Genomic DNA, 21,633 nt, shown 5'->3' with positions numbered 1-21,633 from the left:
GGGGGGGGGGGGGGGGGGGGGGGGGGGGGATTGGATCAGGTTTTCCAGATCCCTGAAAGCACAGAAAGAAGGAAGGGCTGAACTAAAGTGACTCCGCATCCCCCGCAGGCTGCGACAGCCACCGCACTCTGCGTCTCTTTTCTTCTTTACCTCTGTATTTGGGCTTCTCCGCTCTTTTTAAGAATAGTTGCAGGGGCGCCTGGGTGGCTCAGTCGTTAAGCGTCTGCCTTCGGCTGGGGTCATGATCCCAGGGTCCTGGGATCGAGCCCCGCATCGGGCTCCCTGCTCCGCGGGGAGCCTGCTTCTCCCTCTCCCACTCCCCCTGCTTGTGTTCCCTCTCTCTGTGTCTCTCTCTGTCAAATAAATAAAATCTTTTTAAAAATTTTTAAAAAAAATAAGAATAGTTGAGAACTCAGAGCTTTGAGGCGGGCGCGGGGAGAGTCCCGTGGGCACCCAGGGACTGTAAATACACCATCGGATCATAAATCACAGACCCTGGTGGGGGGGGGGCGAAGTAGTCACAAAATCCGGGGCGTCAGGGCTGAAGACCAGGTTCCAGACAAACTCAAAACAAAACAAGCTGAGCGGAGATGTTGGGTGCCGGGGTGGGGTTGACAAGATGCCGTGCAAGCTGGTCCCCATCCCACCCACGCCACACAAGTGGGCCATGTGAGAGCGTCCTTGCGCCTTCGATTTGCACCCCGGCCGGTGCCTGCCTTTCTGGGTCACAAGTGCGCGGGTTGCGGGGCGGAGGACTGGGGCAAGGGACCGCGAAGGGGACAGTCCCAGCCGTCAGGGGATCAGCCTGCCACCCCGAGCAGCTGCCTCAGGTTCCCTCCAACCCAGGAGGCTGCGGAAGATAAGGGACATAGGCCAGCCCCAGGAGGCGGGATTCCACCTGCCGCCCCGGGAGCCACCCGCGGGGAAACTTGTCTTGGTGGCGGGCTCTGGGCGGTCCTTGCGGAGTAAGCCGGGACAGCCATCAGCGCTCCCAGGAACCCGCTTTTCCCCTGAGAGCCCTTTGGCTCAGCAGGGAGCCACCGCGGGCGTCCGCGTCCAGAGGGAGAGAAATCGAAGTAATCCCCCGCCTTCCACCTACATTGGGCAAACTGGGTCTCAGAGCAAATCCATTTACACCTGGATCCAAGAGCATGGAATTAATCTGCACGCTGAACGGCTGCTCAGAAGGGTCCTTTAAAAGCATTTAATAGTTCTCCTAGTGAATGTTTTAAAACATGACTCAGCTAGATCTGCTTGCGCGTCCATCCTATTGGCGACCAGCAGATTCTCCTTCAGCTGTCACTGGCGGTGACATCTACAGCTGTCACGGGCAAGGTTTTGATAATTTAACCTCGAGACTTTCCTGGTTATCCACATAATCCGCCCCCAAATCCCCACATTGTCACGAATTTCCATGACTCCGGGGACTTGGAAAGCACTTACCTATTGCGGGGAGGAGGGGAGCTCACAGATGAGTCCTGTATGGCCGGGAGGGGCAGCCGTCACCCTGCACTCGTTACGAGAGATCACAGCACTCCAAATGGGGATGCAAATATTTACTTAACTTTCCAAGGAACACAAAGTCCACAGGAGTGGGGGGGGGGGGGGAGAGTCAGCGACCAAAGCAACGATTGCATAGTTATCCAAACTAGTTATCTAAATTATGACCACTTGCAAAATCCAGCATTTCTCCATGATCTCCCAGTTTCTAAGAAACCTGGTGGGGTTTAGTTCATTAAAGTGAGATTAGGGAGAAGGTCGCATTTCAATAAAAACCTTGTGAAATACAATGGCTTTCAAATCTTGCTGCATAGTATAATCACCTGGGGTGCCTTTTAAAAATACTGATGTGCCTCCCCTCCCTGCCAATTAAATATATGTCTCTGGGGGCTGGTCGGGTGCGTGGGTTTTTGTTTTTCTTTTTCTTTTTTTCAAGTTCCAGGTAATTCTAACCTGCAGTCAGAGTTGAGAACTTCTGCTAAGGTTCCCATCAGGCAATAAGTTTGCTGTGTGTGAATTTAACAAGAAATGGACTCTATGGACAAATCATTTGCCTTGCAGAGATTGGTCCCAAACATTCTTCCTAAGCAGTAATTGTCTACTTCTCACTTGGAGTTAATCCTTCCTCCAAACTACAAGTCAGGCGCAATTGTTCTCTACCACTCAAGTTTGACTATAAAATATTTTCAAATGCACACACAGTAGACATATAAATGTGTTATTTCTATATGATGCGGATAACTCTGTCATTGTTGGAAGAGATAGCTGAGCTGCCCAGGAATTGCCGTGGTTTTTGAAATAGTAACTGTTGAAATAATAGTGTTCTGTTGTTGCAGTGATTAAACACTTTCCTCTATTTTGAAAAAAATTTTTTTTAAATATTGGGAGCTAGGAGAAGCTTTCTGCATATCCTTTCTATCCTCTTTCTTCTTACTTCAACATTCCCTCACTTCACCCCATGGAGACGTGGTATTTCTAAACCAAAGATAATCCAATTTTACATGCAAAGACATTTTTTTTTCCTAAAGGAAGTGTGCACATTCTTCCTGAGCTCCTAGGAATATTCTTGGAAACTGGATATTGAACACTTTTACTTCCCCGAATATGTTTTATAATCAGGAATGGTGGTAAATTTATCACAGGAAAAACTTGCACATTTTAGTTTTGCATAAAAGAACAGAAGCCCCAAGTTTGATTGATGGAGAGAAACATGCTTACGGTATACATACCAAGCTTTTCTTTTCCTTTTTTAAAAAAAAGATTTTATTTATTTATTTGACAGAGAGAGACCCAGCGAGAGAGGGGACACAAGCAGGGGAAGTGGGAGAGGGAGAAGCAGGCTTCCCGCAGAGCAGGGCACCCGATGCGGGGCTCCATCCCAGGACCCTGGGATCATGACCTGAGCTGAAGGCAGACCCTTAACGACTGAGCCACCCAGGTGCCCCATACCAAGGTTTTCTTAAATGGACAATCAAAAGACATCTAGCAAAAGATAGATAAAATCTCTCTCACACTTTCTTCACTCATAGGACTTCAAATTAAGATCTGGCTGCAGTCATTTTTAACATTTATTTCAGAAATAGCTCCTGGAGTAAATATTAGATATCCCCCAAACTTACACTGTAACGCATACAATAAAAACACATTGTTTCAAAGGGAAAAAATGTAAATGCATACTTAGCAGGATGCAGTTCATTGCCTAAGATATGAATTTAATCAACTTTGTATCATAGCAGAAATTTAAAACACAAAAATATTAGCTAATGGGAAATAAATGATTAAAGAGGATGAACTGGATCACAGAATAATGGAGGATTACTCAGCTATTTAGATTATAAATTTAGCCAAGTCTATGAAGGGTAAGTTATTTAAAATGGCAAAGATTGAAGAATTAAAATGGAAAGCAACAAATGATGAGAAATTTAAATTCAATGTCGTGGGAAATTTCACTGCAATATAAATGTGTCCCACCAAAGCAGGTGCTGCTAGCTTTGGAGGAGATTGTATAGTCATGTTCGTAAAGAAAGGAAGCCAAAAGAAATCTCAAAATGCATAAAATGATTGGAAATCAAGGCCAGATGCCCTTCAGTCTCTCCAGTGCCTTCTGTCACTAAATATAATGCACTGAAGATATTCACTGTGATGAACTGATTTTTTCTCAAAAATCAAAGTGGTTTTCTGGTATATTTTTTCACCTTTCAAAAATCCTTATGAAGTCGGGAAAAGCAACTGTTTACCTAAGCCCCCCAGGCTCTTGGGAGTTATTAAGTGGTAGTATGAGTAAGGGGAGCCAAGTTGCTTAACATTCTAGTCCAGGGGCTCCCATTCAGCCAACTCAACAGACTAGTTATCTGCCACTTACCATATGCTGAGGGCTGACCAAGGTTTTGTGGGTAAAGTCTGTGACCAGATTAGGTTTCTGCTCTTATTTTTTTTTTTTTTTTTTTTTGCATTCTGCTTGCGGGAGATTGAGATAAAGCATGTAACAATGAAATGAGACCTCTGCAGACAGTAATAAATGCTAAGAAGAAAATAAAACTGGTAGATAGTCCCTTGCAATAGAGTGGTCGGGGCAGGCCTCTCTTGGGAGGTGATATTAGACCCTTGGAAATCTGAAGGAAAACAAGGCCATAGATCCACACAGGACTTCAGTTTCCAAAGCATTTTCACTTATATGCCCTCTTGTGTGTACAAGTCCTGGAACTCACCCCATAAAGTAAAGCAGGGCTGATACTTGGTGTTCCCATCTTGTAGCCGACGAGTCTGAGGCTCAAAGAGGTTAAATTATTGCCAAGGTCTTTCCCAGAAAGGAGAGAGCCCATATTGATTCACATCTCCGGGTGCCATTACTAGTCTTTAGACCCCACATCAATGTTCTTTCTAGATATGGACACCGTTTGCCAAATTGTATTGCATTCAGCGGCTGAGTATTTAATTTATTGCCTGCAAGATGAGTTTCTTTCACTTGAAATTTAGACTCTATAGAATCACGATGATAACTCTAACCTTCAGCTCCAGAACCTAAGCAGAACCTGGGCCATGGAAACCCTGAGTTCTTGAGCAGGTGTGCAAACCAGACCAGGGCTGGCTTTTTACAGTGACTTTATTGGCAGTTAACACTGAGCTGGAGATGAGTCCAGAATTGAGTAAAAGCTCTTACAGGAAGATGAGAATTTCCACGAGAAGGGAGAAAAGCACTCCACTGTCACCACGAGCCCTCTCTACAACTCACCGACCATGTCAACAATTACTTTTTAAACTCCTGTTTTGACTATCTAAGGCGCTGGTGTACCAGGACTTCCCACATGATGTAGGAATGAAAAGCACATCCGCAAGACGGGGGGACACTTGAAAACCACTGGAAATCAAACAAAAGTTTTCCATTACTCTATCCCGTCACTTAATTCCTGATAAGGAAGTCAGAAATTAGCAGTAATACAAAGTCAGCCAAGAAAAACAAAAAACAAACAAACAAACAAAACCCCTCACCCTGTTTAGGTACTGAACTACTAATTGTATCTATTTTAAAGTAGTCTAACTCAAATTTCTCACTACAAGAAATTTACATGTGCAACCTATGAAAGAAGCAAAATGTGCCTTGTGACTGAGGCAATTCAGATATCTTTCTCATTTATGAGGAATAATTCACTTTAGGTCATTGGTGTACCTCCCTCTGTGGAACATAAATAAACTCTCTAAGAAGCAAGCTGGACCCCAAGTGACTTTAGACAGACTTCCAGGTTGGCAGTTTGAGGGAGTGAAATAACAAACATGTGTGTGCACACATGTACACATTGTTACATCCACAAAGTCAAGTTCTGTTACTAGCACACATGCCACACATACATGTGCAGATAGACTTGTGCAACTAAACAGTTGTGAATACAAACAATGTCAGCACTGGAAGTAAACAAAAAGTAAAAGAAAAATGAATATAGAAGTAACACAAGTTACTTGTTGGAGGTATAAACAACTCAAAACTAGTCTCTGAAATGTGACTCTTAGTATTGGGAACATAAAACCATTAGGACCCTGAAAACATTTAGCAGAACCTGAGAACAAAATCTAACAACAGAGTTTAGTTTTAGTGGATGTTATACTAGTGGGTGGATAAGCTTCTTCTCCCTTCAAAATACAACAGATCTCTCTTGGCCTTCAGGAGTCCTGTTAAACCCTAGAAATAATTCCATAAAATGCCCACCCTAGCAACGGACATTCCTCCCATATGGGAGTTATTTCTCTCAGCCCCATTCAAAATGTGAAATTAGGATTTGGATGGGGATGTGTATTTCAAGAAAAGTGCCATACAAATAACTCGGAGCATGAAAATAGGTTTTTCTATAAATGCTTCTTGTTTTTATTAAGACAGTGCAGACATAAAACACACCATATTGCAGTTCCTAAATTGCAGCCATACCACTTATTGATGACCAATAAATTACTTCACTCTAGGATAGATACAAATGCTCCATTCAAGTTCAGTTAATAGAATAGTGTCAGGATATCACAGGATATCATGCAGACAGCTTGCATAAATACAGGAGGAATAATAGCATACTCTCAATAGCTTCTGTGAATTTTAGACATGAAAACTCTGTCCTATTCCAAATTTCAAAAGATGGAATAAAGAATGTTTTCATATAAAATACATTTGGAACAGTGAGGCTTTTTTTTTTCCTTTAAAAAGGCATCTAATCCACCTGCAACATACACTCGCAACTCAGCTTTTTAGTTACAAAATCAGGTAGATATGTATTCTTTTTCATCTAATGTGACCGATGTTAACATTTCAGTGATTTCCAACAATATCAAACAGTTAAATTCAAAATAATATTTTCCTGATAAATGTGATATATATTTATAATCAAAGGAAGAAAGACTTGTCAGTTAAGACTTGTCAGTTTCGTCTTTGGGAGCTACTTTCTATTTTATCAGATTACTGAAAGTCAGTAGTTGTTTCACAGTATAAAATCTTGAATCAATTACCAACACGCCTTTATTTTCTGCTCCTAATTTTGAAATGTACTTGGACTGGAGGTATGGGAGAAATATTACTGCTTATCAAACACTTTCCTGGAAATTTCAACGCACAAAGTTTCCAGATTTATACATCCTAAAATAAATTATTTTTTAAAAAATGAAATTTAAGAAAAAAGGCGGAGGAAGCCTACTGCTTATATTCTGCGTGAATAGCTTTCAATATCTTCCAGGTGGGGGCAACAGTAAGTCAGTTTTGAGAGGAGAAGAGAGAACGGGCTATTTAAGCTCCCTGAGTCTAGTTACAGAAGATGAAATGACTTCTTAGTAGTAACACTGAATAAAACCACCGTCCGTTTCCAGGAGATGGGACTTCCGCACTCCGCCGGGCTGGGAGCCTCAGGATCCGCCGCCTCGCGCGCGCCGCCACCTCTTCACTCCGCGGAGTCCGAGGCAGCCCGGGCGCGCACGCGCGATGCGCACCTGCCGGTGGCGCCCAGCTGCGCGCGGCTGGCTCCCGCCGCCGCCCCACTCCCCGACACCGCTGCCCCCGGGCGGTGGACGTCACCCTCAGCGCCCCGGCTTCTTCGCCTTTCAGGACCGCCAGGAAGCAGGGAAAGCCTTCTCTCACGTTGACATCTCATTCATCCTTGCTCGGGACAATTCAAGTCCTTTCACGACTGCTGCAGAGGTGCGCGCGCGCACCTCTCCCCTCAAACTCTCTGGTCGCGGCCGCCAGAAAACCAGCTCTCAGGCGGGGCGGCGGGGCGGCGGGGGTCCCACTCCCCTTCCCCTTCTCTTTGCAAATCCTCGGACTCTGGGGAGGGACGGTCGTGCACTCTGGCGAGGACGAGGGTGGTGCGTGAAGCGGCGGTTGACCTTGCACAGTCTGTGGAGGCGGGACTCCCCAGCAGCATCCCTGGCTCCTCGGTTTCCCTCTCCGACCCCGCGCGGGGCAGGCGGGGCGTGGGAGGCCGGAGAGGCGCAACACCCCGGCCCGGCGGTGGCCGGGCGTCCGGGGGCCGCACGGAGAGGGCGAAGCTCGAGCCCGCGGAGCCGGAGACCCCCTCCTCTCTGGCGGCGCGGGGCTGGAGGTGCTGGCGGAGGCCCGGCTTGCGGCCGCGCTACGTGTCGCTCCTCCGCGTGCCGCCGCCGGCCGCCGCCCGCGCCCTCGGGCCACCCCCGCCGCCCCCAGCGGAGCCCGCGGCCGCACCCTCGGGCCGGTACTTGAGCCAGCAGATGACCCAAGTGACGACGACCGAGAAGAGCGCCAGGATGCTGGCCACCGATAGGCAGATGGGCCCCACGGGCGAAGGCGAGGGCGACCCGGTTGCCGGGGCAGCGCCAGGGGGCGCCCCGCCGCCGGGAGGTCCCCCGCCGCCGCCGTAGTGGTTGACGAAGATGAGGCCGGTGAAGAGCAGCACCACCATGGAGAGGAAGGAGAAGACGACGCACACGCAGCCGGCGGTGAGCGCGGCGCGCTTGCAGTTCTGGCAGCTCTCGTAGGCGCCCGGGGCGCGCAGGCCGGCGCGGGCGCGGGACCCGCGGGCGGCGTCCTCGGCGGGCGGCGGCCGCGGGGCCGGAGCCGGGGAGGGCGGCGGGGCGGCGGCGGGCGCAGAGCGGCGCGCCGGCAGCGGCGGGAGGCGGTCCTGGGGCAGCGGGTCGTGCGCGGCGCGCAGGGCCAGCGGGAAGGCCTCGGCGAGCTTGGTGTTGTTGGGCAGGCCGTGCACGCGGCTGTCGGGCAGCGGCGTGCGGTGGCGGCACACGGGGCACGCGATGGTGCCGAGCGGGCCGTGCCAGGGCTGCGGGCGCAGCGGGCGCTCAGGCGCGGCGCTGGCAGAGGCGGCGGCGGCGGCGGCGCGGAGCTGCAGCTGGCTCAGGCACTCCTGGCAGAAGGTGTGCAGGCACGCCAGCAGCTTGGGCGCGCGCCGGTCCGCGTCGAAGTAGTTGTAACAGATTTTGCACTCGTAGTCCTCGAGCGGAGGGAGGCCGGGGACCGTCACCGCGGCGCTCCGAGCTCCCGCGTCCCCGCTGTCCCGGGCTCCCGCCGCGGGGACCCCGGCTCCTGTCGAGCTCCCGGGGCTGCTGCTTGGGCTCCGCTCGCCGCCGCCGCTGTCGCTCGCCGGCGCTGCCATGGCATGATCCGCCCCTCATCGGGGGCAAGGTGAGGCGCCTTCCTCCCCCTCGGTCGCCGCCTCGGCTCCCGCCGGGGAGGAGGCGCTTCTGCCTCCCCCCCCCTCGGGCTGCTGTCGCCTGGCGGGGGAGGCACCGCTAGCTGGGCCGGGCGGGGGCGCAGCGTCGACCGCCTCCCCCCCCCCCCCCCCCCCCCCCCCCGCCGCTGCCCCAAGGCGCGGGCGCCTGGGTCCCTCCCAGTCCCCTGGCGTTTCTCTGCCGTCCCCCTTGAGCCTCTCAAGGCCACTGTCCTGGCCCCTTTGGATGTCGGTTTTTGTTGGACTTGGAATTGGAAGTGGAGGGATGTTGGGGAGCGGTGCGGGAACGAAATTTGGGGTGCGGCTGCTTAAGGATGTGGAGCCCTTGCGCACACACCCTCCCCCTCCCCGGCAAACAGGCAGGGGGTGGTGGTCGGAATCCTGGTCCTGCTTTTTCCTTGTTCCTCTCCCTCGCCCTACTCCCCTTTATCCTTGTTATTCCGCGCTTACTGCCCTTGGTCTGGGGCTGAGTCCCTGGCGGAGCCTCCTCTCCCCCCACCAGCAAGAGCTCACCGGTGATGTAATGCGGAACCCGCGCAGGGAGGGGCAGCAGCAGCCTGGGCAGCTGATGAGCAGCGCGGGTTCCTGTCCTTCGTGAAAATCGTGATCTCATTTCTCCGTCCAAGGGCGAAAGCCAGTGATCACCCAGCCATTTACACTTTCCACTTGCGTTAGCAAAGCCCAGGTAACCCTGCAGCATTCATTCACAGGCTGGAAGCGGAGGGCTGGCATTTTCATTTCACCATCTGGAGGAAATTTTGGAGCTAAACAGTATCTTTCTTTCCCCTTGAAATATTTCCTGCTGAGATTTAAGGAGGCACAAAGACACAGACTCATAGCCAGGTCTGGCTGATTTTCTGGCGCTGACCACAAGGGAGGAGGTAGCTATTTCGTTGGTGCGCAGGCGTTTACAGAGGCAGCAGGGGGAAATGTTATCCTCAGACAAGTTCACGCAATTTCAAAGTCCGGCTTAAACTAGCCCCTGGCGCCATTCACCACCTTCCTCCACTTAAACTTTTAATACGCAAATGTAGAGAGCCAAAAATTCCGTGAGTAACCTAGGACAGATCTTCCTGATTTATTAAAACTAATGGAAGCCCCACTGGGCAGGTTAGCAAGAAGCAGCACTTCTTGAAGGAACACCCAGTAGAATACAGGACTGGTGGTTTGGGGGGACCATCCAAAAGGTGCTGTTCAGATATTTCTAACCACAAAGTTCTGTTCCCTTGTTTTTCTCCAGGTTGGACGTTCCCCCATGAAGAGGGAACCACACAGCAAGGGAGAGGAAGAGGATGGTTCTCTGGGTTCCCATGAGACGGGAATGTTTCCACTTTTTCTCCGGGTTCTCTGCAGAAGGCAGTAAGATGCTCCAGAGAATGTTTGTGGAAAGGATGAATGAACGGGAAAGCAGCTGAAGGAAAAGGACAGAAAGAAACAGAGAAGCCACCAATGCAGGAATTGTCATAAACAACTAGTAAGTTTCTATGACATTTGAAAGTAAATTTACTTTTTATTGTCGGTGAATAGTGAATGTGATAGATGTCTTAAGTGTGAGGGATCTTAGGAAAACTCATTAGAGACCCCTTTAGCTTTCCATTTCCTAGTTTCAAATTTTATAAATATGATTTGGGGTAATACTCTTTCTTCTTAAAATATGTCATTTTGTAATAGGGGCTGTGATGAGCAGAGGGCAAGGTGACGGACATCAGGAGAAGGCCCTCATCTGGCCTTGGAATATTACAAAGTTATGCAAACCAGCCTCTCAGTGAAGGAACTGGCTGCCCGTCCTTCTCTTTCTTTCCTTGAGCTGTATGATTGTGAATAGCCTGGAATCATGCATTTTATTGCAGTTTTAAACCCGGTTCTTCTAATTAAGCCCTTTTAAAATTTTTTATTTCTTATTTTTTAAAGATTTTATTTATTTAAGAGAGAACGAGAACGAGCAGGGGGAGAGGCAGAGGGAGAAGCAGACTCCCCACTGAGCAGGGAGCCCAACTCAGGTTCACCCCAGGACCCTGGAATCATAACCTGAGCCGAAGACAGATGCTCAACTGACTGAGCCACCCAGGCGCCCCTTTTCTACTTAAGCCTTGATTGGCCCTTACTGAGAAGAGACATAAAGCTGATGTAGGAAACATTTAAAAACAGGGCATGGGGATAAAAGAAGCACAAAAATAGGAGAGCTAGTGTGTATTTATGTCTTGTTCTTCCCATCCACCTAGTTCCTAGGACATATGCAGCTTCCATGCCAAAAGGGGATGGAAAAAGAGTTCTGAAAGTCCACATGTCTGCACTGGGCAAAACAATTGAAGGTTTTGAATTTTCACTCGATTATGGATTCTCAGTATTGGATGGAAGAATGGAGAAATGGAGCATGGGGCTAAAGCGGAGTTTCTCAACCTCAGCACTATTGACATCTTGAGCTGGATAATTCTTTGTTGTGGTGCTAATCTGTGCATTGTCAGGTGTTTAGTGACATCCCTGGCCTCTACCCACTTGTCAGTCTCAACCCTTTCCCCAGTGGTGACATGGGGGGGGGGGTAAGCCCACCCCGGGGGGTATACTTACCCCTGCTGGAGGATCACAGGTCTCTACCAAAGTCACAGATTTAGTTACGGGGAAACCAAAAGCAAAAACATTTCCCAGCTTTTAATTGGTACAAGCAAAGATAGCCTTGGTAGTCAGAAGTAATTATTTAGTCGCTACCAGCATTTTTTCTACAGCTCATGGTCGCTTCAATACCCTAGCACCCTCTTTGAGAGGTCCATACTTTCTATTGGTGGGATCATAAACAATTGCCAGGATTCAGTTAGCAATGCTGGAATTTACTCTGAGTGTGTGGATGGCTTTTAAAGGGACCTAGCATCTCCAATCATTTATATCCTAGGGCCAGTCACTCATTTTTAGGACTCATAAAGGTGTCACATGGGGGTTTTTGAGAGCACAGTGAGGAGCCATGACGTGCCTGAAGAGTGTGAGTTTGGGTGCCGCAGGCCACAGGTGTCCGCCCTGATGAGCTGTAAGGCCCAGCGCTCACAGTGTCATCTGCAGCAGTAAGTAGTGAAGCTTGGTCATTCGTGTAGGAATTAGGCTTTCCTTGTGGTGAAAACTGTGTTGAAAGGGATTCTTAAGTCAGAAACAAGGAACTCAATATTCACATCAGGGTTTGAACTGGCTTTGCTCATGAATCCTGCTCAAGCCTTGAATATACTAGGTACTCAATATTGGCTGAATTGTTTTCTTTTTGAAGACTCTTTTCGAGTAAATGAAAGACACCAATGGTCTCAGGTAATCTTTTATATGTATTTCCTCCTTCGACTGTCTAAAGAGAGAGAATGTTTAGTTTTAGGGTTAATCGTCCTGCGTCCAAATGCTAGGTCTCCTCCTCACCTCCTCTATAGCATTAGATATGCTAGTTAGCTTCTCTGTGCCTCAGTTTTCCAAACTTTAAAATGGGAATGAGTAGTGACCTAAGTCTGTTGTGAAGATTGAATATATTCTACACATAACACACAGAGTTCCCGCCCTCTGTTAACACTCAATATTGTTTCTGTCAGGCATTTCTATTCCTGACCTCAGCAGTCCTCACAAATGCCCTATGAGAGAAGCCCAGAAGGTTTGTGTCACCAGCCCAAGGTGACAAGCCAATAGGGACAGAGCGGTTCTAACCCAGGTCTTCCACTATTTCAGAGATAGAGACACATTTAGCATCTCAGTCAGAAAGACAAGGAGGAGGAGCCCTGACCTAGGAATCTAACCACGTGTTATTGATCTGTTAGTCATAATAAATAAAGCCCTGTATAAAATACGAGGACAAAGTGAAGTCTCATTGGTAATATTGGAAGAATAGATGTATAGTCAGATAATGCCACTCAGAAGCAAGTAGTAAATGAGTCAATCAAAAAGTTGACATTTAAAAATAGAAACTGGGTTGATTCAATTAGACATTTATTGAGGTCCTACTCTGGCAGGCGTTATTGCTGTGTGCTAAGGTACCTGGCCCCCAGAAACGAAGACTTTAATAGAGGATATTAAACATTTGTGCAAAACTCGGAGGCAGAATGAGGCAAGTTTGTGGTCCAGGGACAAGGTCTGGTGGGAATAAAGAGGAGAGAGAAGTTATTTCTGCTCTGGGGAGGTAAGAAGTTTCCACAGACTCATGGTCAGTGAATTGTAGAGGATTTGGGAAAATGCAGAGAGAAAGACATTCAAGGCAGCAGCAGGGAAAGTGGTGTGTTGAGGGCATGGCAGGTGGCCTGCTTCAGAGAGAGCATGCAGTGTGTAGGACAGTGTCAGGGGAAACTGAGAACGCTGTACTAGGAGGGTTGGGCTTAATTCTGTAGACAGCTGGATGGTCGAAGGTCAGCATAGGGCAGGAGTGTCCGTGAGAGGTTGAGCTTGGGAGTGGTACATATCCATTAAAAAGTTACTTTAGGCACTAGATCTCATTGCTCTATCCTGCAAAGATATAACTTCTAAAAGAATTAATGTATTCCATTTATGGTGGTAAGTTTTCTCCCATTGTGTAGAGACAGTATGGTCTAGTGGTTAAGAACACTAGTAGCTGCTTACTAGCTGTGTAGTCCTGGAAAAGTTACTTAACCTTTCTGTGCCTCAGTTTTCTCTCCTGTAAAATGAGAGAGTGTTCTCTACTTCAGAGGGTTGTTGTAGGGTCAGAATGAGTTAATATTTGTTCAGCTTCAAACAGTGCCTCGTACATGGTAAGAAAACAAGCTAACCAAACAGGCCCAATCTGCAGTGATTCAAAAGATGCTTTTTCTGGGGCACCTGGGTGGCTCAGTGGGTTAAGCATCTGACTCTTGATTTCGGCTCAGGTCATGATCTCAAGGTCTTCAGGCTTGGGGCTCAGCGTGAAGTCTGCTTGTTCTTCTCCCTCCCTCCCTCGCCCCTCCCCAACTTGCTCCTGAGCATGCGCGCGTGCTCTCTCTGTTTCTCTTTAAAATAAATAAAGAATAAATAAATAAGTAAATAAATTTATTTATTTATTTTTAAAGATTTTATTTATTTATTTGACAGAGAGAACACAGGCAGGGGGAGTGGGAGAGGGAGAAGCAGGCTTCCCGCGGAGCAGGGAGCCGGATGAAGGGCTCGATCCCAGCACTCTGGGATCATGACCTGAGCCGAAGGCAGACGCTTAACTGACTGAGCCACCCAGGTGCCCCAATAAGTAAATAAATTTTTAAAAATCTTTAAAAAGACCCAAAAGATTCTTTTTCTAGGAGAATTATCGTTTCTTTTTTGGTAAATAAAAATAATTCATAAGGAAAACTCTCTCAACCAGGTGATCAAAGTTAACTTCCATAGTGGTAAGTCAAGCTAATCACATGTACCCTTGATATGTATGGAGAATGGCACTTTCTGTGATAGTCCTCTCAAAAACCTGTAGCCCCAGTTTAAGCATGGGAAAACATCAGACAAATCCCAATAGAAGGATATTCTACAAAACACTTGACCAGGATCTCCCCAGACTGTCAAGGTCATCAAAAACAGGGACAGCCTGAGAAACTGTCACAGCCAAAAGGAGCGTAAGAAGCCAGGACAACTAAATGTGAGGGGAGATCCTGAATGGGAGACTGGTATAAGAACAACAACAAAGACGTTAGGCGAAAATGGGGGCGCCTGGGTGGCTCAGCAGTTAAGGGTTTGCCTTCGGCTCAGGTCATGATCCCAAGTCTTGGGATTGAGCCCCGCATTGGGCTCCCTGCTCAGTGGGAAGCCTGCTTCTCCCTCTCACGCTCCCCTTGCTTGTATTCCCTCTCTCGCTGTCTCTCTCTGTCAAATAAATAAATAAATCTTAAAAAAAAAAAAAAAAAGACGTTAGGCGAAAACTAAGGAAATCTGAATAAAGCGTGGACTTTAGTGTTATCATGTATCAATATTGACGCATTAGTTATGATAAATGTGGCCTATTAACATAAGATGTGAATAATAGGGGAAACTGAGTAAGGAGTATATGGGAACTCTCTATGTTATCGTTGTAATTTTTCTGTAAATCTAAAACTATTCTAAAATGAAAAGTTTATTTTTTTTAAATGTGGCCAATTCATGGGAACTTGCAATCACAAGGCCACTAACGTTCCTTAGGATTAAGACGTATCTGCTTACTGTGCATTTATATCACTTCAAGTAAAATCCAGTAAGCAAGATTTGGAAAACCTTCCAAGGAAACATTTGATTTAGTATTTATTCCATTAGAGTATCTTAATACTTTTTACAATGTGCAAATAATAGTAATTTTTAAAAATGTATAGAAATTGTTCAACTACTTTGAAGAAAATTCAGGAAAGAGAATTTTATTATTTTTTTTTAAAGATTTTGTTGTTGTTGTTTTTAAGTAATCTCTACACCCAACATGGGGCTCGAACTTACAACCCCAAGATCAAGAGTCAGATGCTTTACCCACTGAGCCATCCAGGTGCCCCAGGAAAGACAATTTTTAAAAAATATTTTATTTATTTATTTGACAGAGAGAGACACACAGCAAGAGAGGGAACACAAGCAGGGGAGAGTGGGAGAGGGAGAAGCAGACCTCCCGCCGAGCAGGGAGCCTGATGTGGGGCTCAATTCAGGACCCTGAGATCATGACCTGAGCCTAAGGCAGACGCTTAACAACTGAGCCACCCAGGCGCCCTGGAAAGACAATCATAAAATCACCTATAACCCAGTACTTTAGCACAGCCCTTGCCATCCCTAAATTTATTCACTTAGGCATATGTTTTACATAGTTGTAATAGTAATATACGTACTTTGCTTCACTTTAATTTGATTTATTCATCCAAATTAATATTTATGGTGTCTACTATGGACCAAACAGTGTTTTTCAGGTTGACAATGTAAACCACACAGTGAAGAAAACAGACAAAATGCTTGCCCTCTAGTGTGTGTGTGTGTGTGTGTGTGTGTGTGTGTGTGTGTGTGTATGATAGAGAGACACAGGCAATAATAAATAAATATATAACATGATAGGAAGTGGAAACTGCTATGGAATAAAATATAATAGGAGAGGAGGACAGGGAATATTGGGGTGTCAAACAGGTAGCTTGCTATTTTATTTTATTTTTTTAAAGATTTTATTTATTTATTTGACAGAGAGAAACACAGCGAGAGAGGGAACACAAGCAGGGGGAGTGTGAGAGGGAGAAGCAGGCTTCCTGCAGAGCAGGGAGCCCAATGCGGGACCCGATCCCAGGACCCTGATATCATGACCTGAGCCGAAGGCAGATGCTTAACGACTGAGCCACCCAGGCGCCTCTAGCTTGCTATTTTAAATGAAGAGGCCAGGCAAGCCCATCAGATAAAGTGATATTTGAGCACAGACATTAAGGAAGTGAGGGACAGAACCATGTGGTACTCCAAGAGTGCCCCAGCAAAGTAAAGAGCACGTTCAAAGGTCCTGAGGTAGGAGCATACTTGATGTGTTCCAGGAACAGCAAGGAAGCCAATGGCAGGAGCAGAGTGAGGTAGGGGAGGGGATAGGAGATGAGGTCACAGTAGGTGTCAGAGTAGAGCTGATCATGTAGGGTCTTGCACACATTTTAATGATTTTTGGTTTTTAATTAGAATGAAATGAGAAGCCATTGAAGGGTTTCGAGCAGAGAAGTACAGGATCTGCTTTAGGTTTCAAAAGAATCACTATAGCTGCTGGGTGAAGAATAGATTAGAGGGCAAGTTTAGAAATAGGTAACCTGGGTAGGTGGCTCTGATTAGCAAACTAGAGAGAGGAAGGTGCTCAGATTCCCTGGGACTGCTTGGATTCTGTACGTGAACAGGAGGCTGACAGTACTCGCTGATGTGGGGAGCGAGGGACTGAGATCAGTTTCCAAGGAGGCTTCCAGGGCTTTTGTCCTAAATCCCAAAACTCCAGCTTACATGTTTTAGTCAATAGCAATCATTAATTTAACAACTATGGAGTAAGCATTTTTCCATGATATTAATACTTTTTATAATCAGGACATCCTTCATTTCCTTGTTCAAATATATGCTGACCATCCAATCCAAAATTGCAACCTCCTCCCCACTTCCTGTCCTTCTTACCCTGCTGAAGTTCATTCTGTAGCTACAATTGTCGGGACCCAATGCAAACTGAAAATGTGGAACACTTGTTAAAAAATTATTAAGAATTTCAAAAAGCTGGGACGCCTGGGTGGCTCAGTCGTTAAGCATCTGCCTTCAGCTCAGGTCATGATCCCAGGGTCCTGGGATCGAGCCCCGCATCGGGCTCCCTGCTCGGCCAGGAGCCTGCTTCTCCCTCTCCCATTCCCCTGCTTGTGTTCCCTCTCTAGCTGTCTCTCTCTCTCTGTCAAATAAATAAATAAAATCTTTAAAAAAAAAAAAAAAAGAATTTCAAGAAGCTTAGGGCGCCTGGGTTGCTCAGTTGGTTAAGCTTCCGACTCTTGGTTTCTGCTCAGGTCATGATCTCATCCGTGGTCAGGGGATAGAGCCCCACATCGGGCTCTGTGCTCAGTGCAGAGTCTGCTCAGATTCTTTCTTCCTCCCCCTCTGCCCCTCCCCACTCTGGCTCTCTCTCTCAAATAAATAAATAAAACCTTTTTAAAAAAAGAATTTCAAGAAGTTTGCCAGCAGAGCATTAACGCAAGTGGGAGGCCCTTCTGAGTACAGGGCCCTGTCACAAACCTGAGAAGCCAGCCCTGCATACACATGTCGTATGTTTAACTAGCTGTTTTGTTCACTGTCTGTCCCTCCTCATATTCACATAAGTCTGTGGAGGATAAGGTTTTTGTGTTTTGTTCCCTGCCCTATCACAATGGCTAGAATAGCACCTAGCACATAGCTGACACTCAAAAAATATTTTTGAATGAATAAGTGATTTTATGTTTTTTTTAAGATTCTATTTATTTATTTGAGAGAGAGATAGAGAGTGCAAGAGAGAGAGCACGAGCTGGGGGAAGGGGAGAGGCAGAGGGAGAAGCACACTCCCTGCTGAGCAGGGAGCCTGCCACAGGGCTCAGTCCCAGGACCCTGGGATCTTGACCTGAGCCGAAGGCAGACACTTAACCACCTACGCCCCAGGAATAAGTAATTTTAAATGGCTGATTAACATTTTACCCAATTACTCTCACATAAATTTTTTTTTTTTTTACAGTAGGCTCCAGACCCAGTATGGAGCCCAATCTGGGGTTTGAACTCCCAACCCTGAGATCGAGACCTGAGCTGAGATCAAAAGTCAGATGCTTAATCCACTGAGCCACCCAGGTGCCCCTCTACCATAATTTTCTTGAGCATTCTTTCATCAGTGGATATTTGGGTGGAATATTTTGCTACTATAGATCATGTGGCAATTAAAATCTTCATCATATAGCCTTTGCTATATTTTGGATTAATTCTCTAAGACTGATTCTCAGAAGTGGAATTTTTATAGACCATTGTCCTTGAAAAATGCAATTTGAAAAATGTGTTGGCTGGATGACTTTACATCATATTAAGCATTAATTATCCTTGACAATTTGAGTTGTTATTTAGAAACACATTTTATCACCTGAGAAAATGCTTTCATTCTGTTAATATCTGTTTATGAAAGGAAGAGTTTTTTTTCAAAAAGAATAACTTTTTTCTCTTCAAGAACTTTATTGCAAGTATAAAAATATATCTTGTCCTATTGCTTGCTTTAATTTTGTTTCAGCAAGATATGAGTAAAGAAGGAATAGTCAGATAGATTTTGTAGTTAACATAATAAATTCATCCCATTTCCTCATATATTTTCTTGTCTCATTGGATTTTTGGTGTTTTAATACTCTGCTTAAACTCTAGTTTATGCAAGAAGATGCATGTCTGTTATGCTCCCCAGGGACTATTCGTAGTTGCTTTTAAGAGTTTTCGCTTTCTTTAAATGTAATTATTCGAGTTGCCCACCAAAAGAGAAAAGCTTGGGGCTTCCGGGGTGCAGAATCCCATGTCTTTGCCATTGCTTATGCAAACCTAGGAAGTGTTTCATGTCCCAGAGCTTATCCCGGCTGGGGGAGTGATTGGTAATGTGGTTGGTTTCTGTGTCAGCTGGCTGTCCCCAAGGCTTGTCAAGCGTCTACACCCCAGCGCAGAACAGAATCAGTCCTAAACAAGGTGGGAGATAAGTCAGAGCATCACAGACTCTTGTGTCTTAAAATGTTTTTTTTTCTTTTATGTAAGGAATTTGAAAAATGCTTTTCTGCTCTTAAATTTGTAGATCAGCAATATTTTGCAATTTCTTTGTTTTTCTACTTCCATTTTACAATAACGGTGCTAATATAGACCATGAAGGTGCAAATCATATACCCAAGGCCATGGGGTAAATTCAGCTAAAATCCAAAGCTATATTTCTCTGAAGGCTGTAGGAGAGAATTCATTTCCTTGCCTTTTCCAGCTTCTGGAAGATGCCTGCATTCCTTGCCTCATGGCCACCTCACTCCAAGCTTACATCTCCTCTAACTCTGACTCTGACCCTCCTGCTTCCCCCTCACAAGGACCCCATGATTGCACTGGGCCTTCCTAGATAATCCAGGATACCATCCCTATCTCAAAATCTGTAACTTGATCACATCGGCAAAGTCCCTTTTGCAGGTATGTAAAGTAAGATATTCATAGGTTCTTAGGATGCGGATGTGGACATCTTTAGGGGCCGTTATTTTCTTGACCATATAAGCTCTGCAGCCCCAATAAGGCTGCTCACAGCTGGTGACTAGTCCTTATGTTGCATCTGCCCCAGCACCTACTCATTTGTAAAAGAGCTGAGAGAAGCAGTATTTCTCAGCCCATTATGGCCCACCAGTGGGCTGCAGTAGACCAGTTAAGAAACTTTTCTATAAAATATAATCATGTAAAAGCAGATTTTTTTGTCATAGGAGTGCCAGCACCCACATTTCCATCCCTGAGAACTTTCTCCTGCAACGAGAGTCCCCTTTGCTGCCTGGAGTATTGAGGAATTAATGCCCCCAGGAGTAGCCCTCAACCAAGGACTAATGAGAGCTGGTGTATTCATATCCCAGCTCCCTCATCCCTCCTCAGGCAAGTGAATTCTGGGGCACGTGTTTTCTCCTTGCTCTCAGAGTTTCCCCAGCAGAATTAAGCTCCAGACATTCACAGTGGGAGCTGGCTTGACAGGGTACCCTTTAGTGGCTGTCTTCCCTTTCCTGCTTCCTGTTCTTACCTCCCTAATTGGTGTTCCCTTGGGATCACCTCTTCTGGAAGAACTCCAGTTAGGATGTGGGGAAAAGCTTTGAAAAGAAGGGAGAGCAGAAAAAAATGCTCAGACACGTTTGCAAAAGCTTTTCTTGTTGAACCTTTCTTGAACTAAAAACTGGAGTGGGGGTAATAGTAACCCATAGATATATTTTAGGGGATTCCAGGATGTGAATATTTGTCTCTCACTTCTAAAGCGTATCCTGGGGTGATTCCAAGCCGCTGAGAGAAGCTGCACCCCAAAGGTTCAGAGTACCTTGTAGCAATGCAGTAGGGGCGGTTCCATGGGGAGAGAATTAGACCCAGTTCGTTCCACCACCCAGTTTTGAGTCTCCTGATGCCCCAGTGCACTCCAGGAGAGCACACAAAACCTCCTGAGCCTGAGTGGGGAGCAGATGTGTCTGAGACAGTCCAGAGGTAGGTCGTGGTTGGGAGAGGGAAGAGGCAGATGGACCTGAGAGGGGAGGTCCCAGCAACAGAGCATCAGGTGCACCAGGGACCAAGATGGGATGATGGTCACCTGAGCAGAGGCCAGCAAGGACCCACTTGCTCCTCCCCACCTCCTGCCTCTGCCCTCCTTGGCCCCAGATGCCATCCAGAGTAAAAGGAGAGAGAAGGCCACAGTCCTGAACTGACTGAACCATTACCCCAAAAAGGTGATTTGTAAACTGGAAAAGAAGTGACCAAATTTTTGGCAAAATTAAGTTTGTTCTTTTGCTATTACTCAAGAAAAATTGGGGGGGGGGGACTTATAATTCAGGAGCGTATAATATTACACCTGCCACTGGAGAAGATATTTCATTTCCCATTATGTGTTTTAACTGTGGTCCACCGTTCATGTGGCACCATGAAAGTAACCCTAGGAAAACACAGGTTAACTGGATAATATGGAATAACATAAACGTATTAAACTAAAACCAGTTTATTTTTCAATGTTCATACACATGTGCATACACACACACACACACACACACACACACACACACACACATTCCCCTGAACTGCTATGCCCTTATGGCTCTAAGGAAGTGGATGGGTCAGTACCACGTTGGGAAAGAAGCCTCATGAAGAGCTCAGGTAAGGCTAGCCTGGGAGGAATCTGCAGGGAGAAGGGACAGGAGACTAAGGTGTCAGACAGATGTGTCTCGGCTCCCTCCTTCTGGCCAATGAACCCCGACAGGTGAGGTGGAGCCTCAGAACTTGTTATTAGGTGATATGAGGGGATTATTGTTGATTTTGTTTGGTATAATAATAGCAGTGGGATTATGAAAAAAGTTCTTATCTTCTCTGTCTAGTGATATAGGAGAAAGAGTATATCTTGAATTTGCTTTAATATACCCCAGCAAAAATAAATATATAGATAAATACATTTAAAAGTGGGAGAGGGACACCTGGGTGGCTCAGTCGGTTAAGCGTCCAACTCTTGATTTTGGCTCAAGTCATGATCTCAGGGTCAAGGGGTCAAGTCCTGGGTGGGGCTCCGTGCTCAGGACGGAGTCTGCTTGTCCCTCTCCTTCTGCTCCTCCCCTTGCTTGCGCTCTCTCTCTCAAATAAACAAATAAAATCTTTAAAAAATAAAATAAAAGTGAGAGAATAGAAGAAATAAGATTGTCACCATGTATAAAAATTGTTGAAGCTGGATGATAGGAATTCAGGTGTTAATTATACTACTTTCTTTTGTGATATTTGAAAATGTTCCTATCAGTTGTTAATCTTAGAGACAGACTCAAAATTGGCAGCATTCTTATTAAAA

The 21,633-nt window shown here is 46.3% G+C and overlaps 1 protein-coding gene across 3 annotated transcripts in view; it reads left to right on the top strand.

The window, feature by feature from the left end:
- Positions 1-7,646: 7,646 nt before the first annotated feature.
- SGPP2 (sphingosine-1-phosphate phosphatase 2) overlaps positions 7,647-21,633 on the top strand; it is a 183,717-nt gene continuing 169,730 nt past the window's right edge. For all 3 annotated transcript variants that reach the window (XR_004298983.1, XM_032401290.1, XM_032401284.1), the window contains exons 1-2: positions 7,647-7,944; positions 9,928-10,161. The gene's annotated coding sequence lies outside the window, so the exon portion shown is untranslated. The remainder of the gene's footprint in view (positions 7,945-9,927; positions 10,162-21,633) is intronic.

The sequence above is a fragment of the Phoca vitulina genome, unplaced genomic scaffold (assembly GCF_004348235.1).
Source record: "Phoca vitulina isolate PV1807 unplaced genomic scaffold, GSC_HSeal_1.0 scaffold1, whole genome shotgun sequence".
In the NCBI taxonomy this organism is placed as follows: domain Eukaryota; kingdom Metazoa; phylum Chordata; class Mammalia; order Carnivora; family Phocidae; genus Phoca; species Phoca vitulina.
This window is presented reverse-complemented; position numbering and strand designations above follow the sequence as displayed.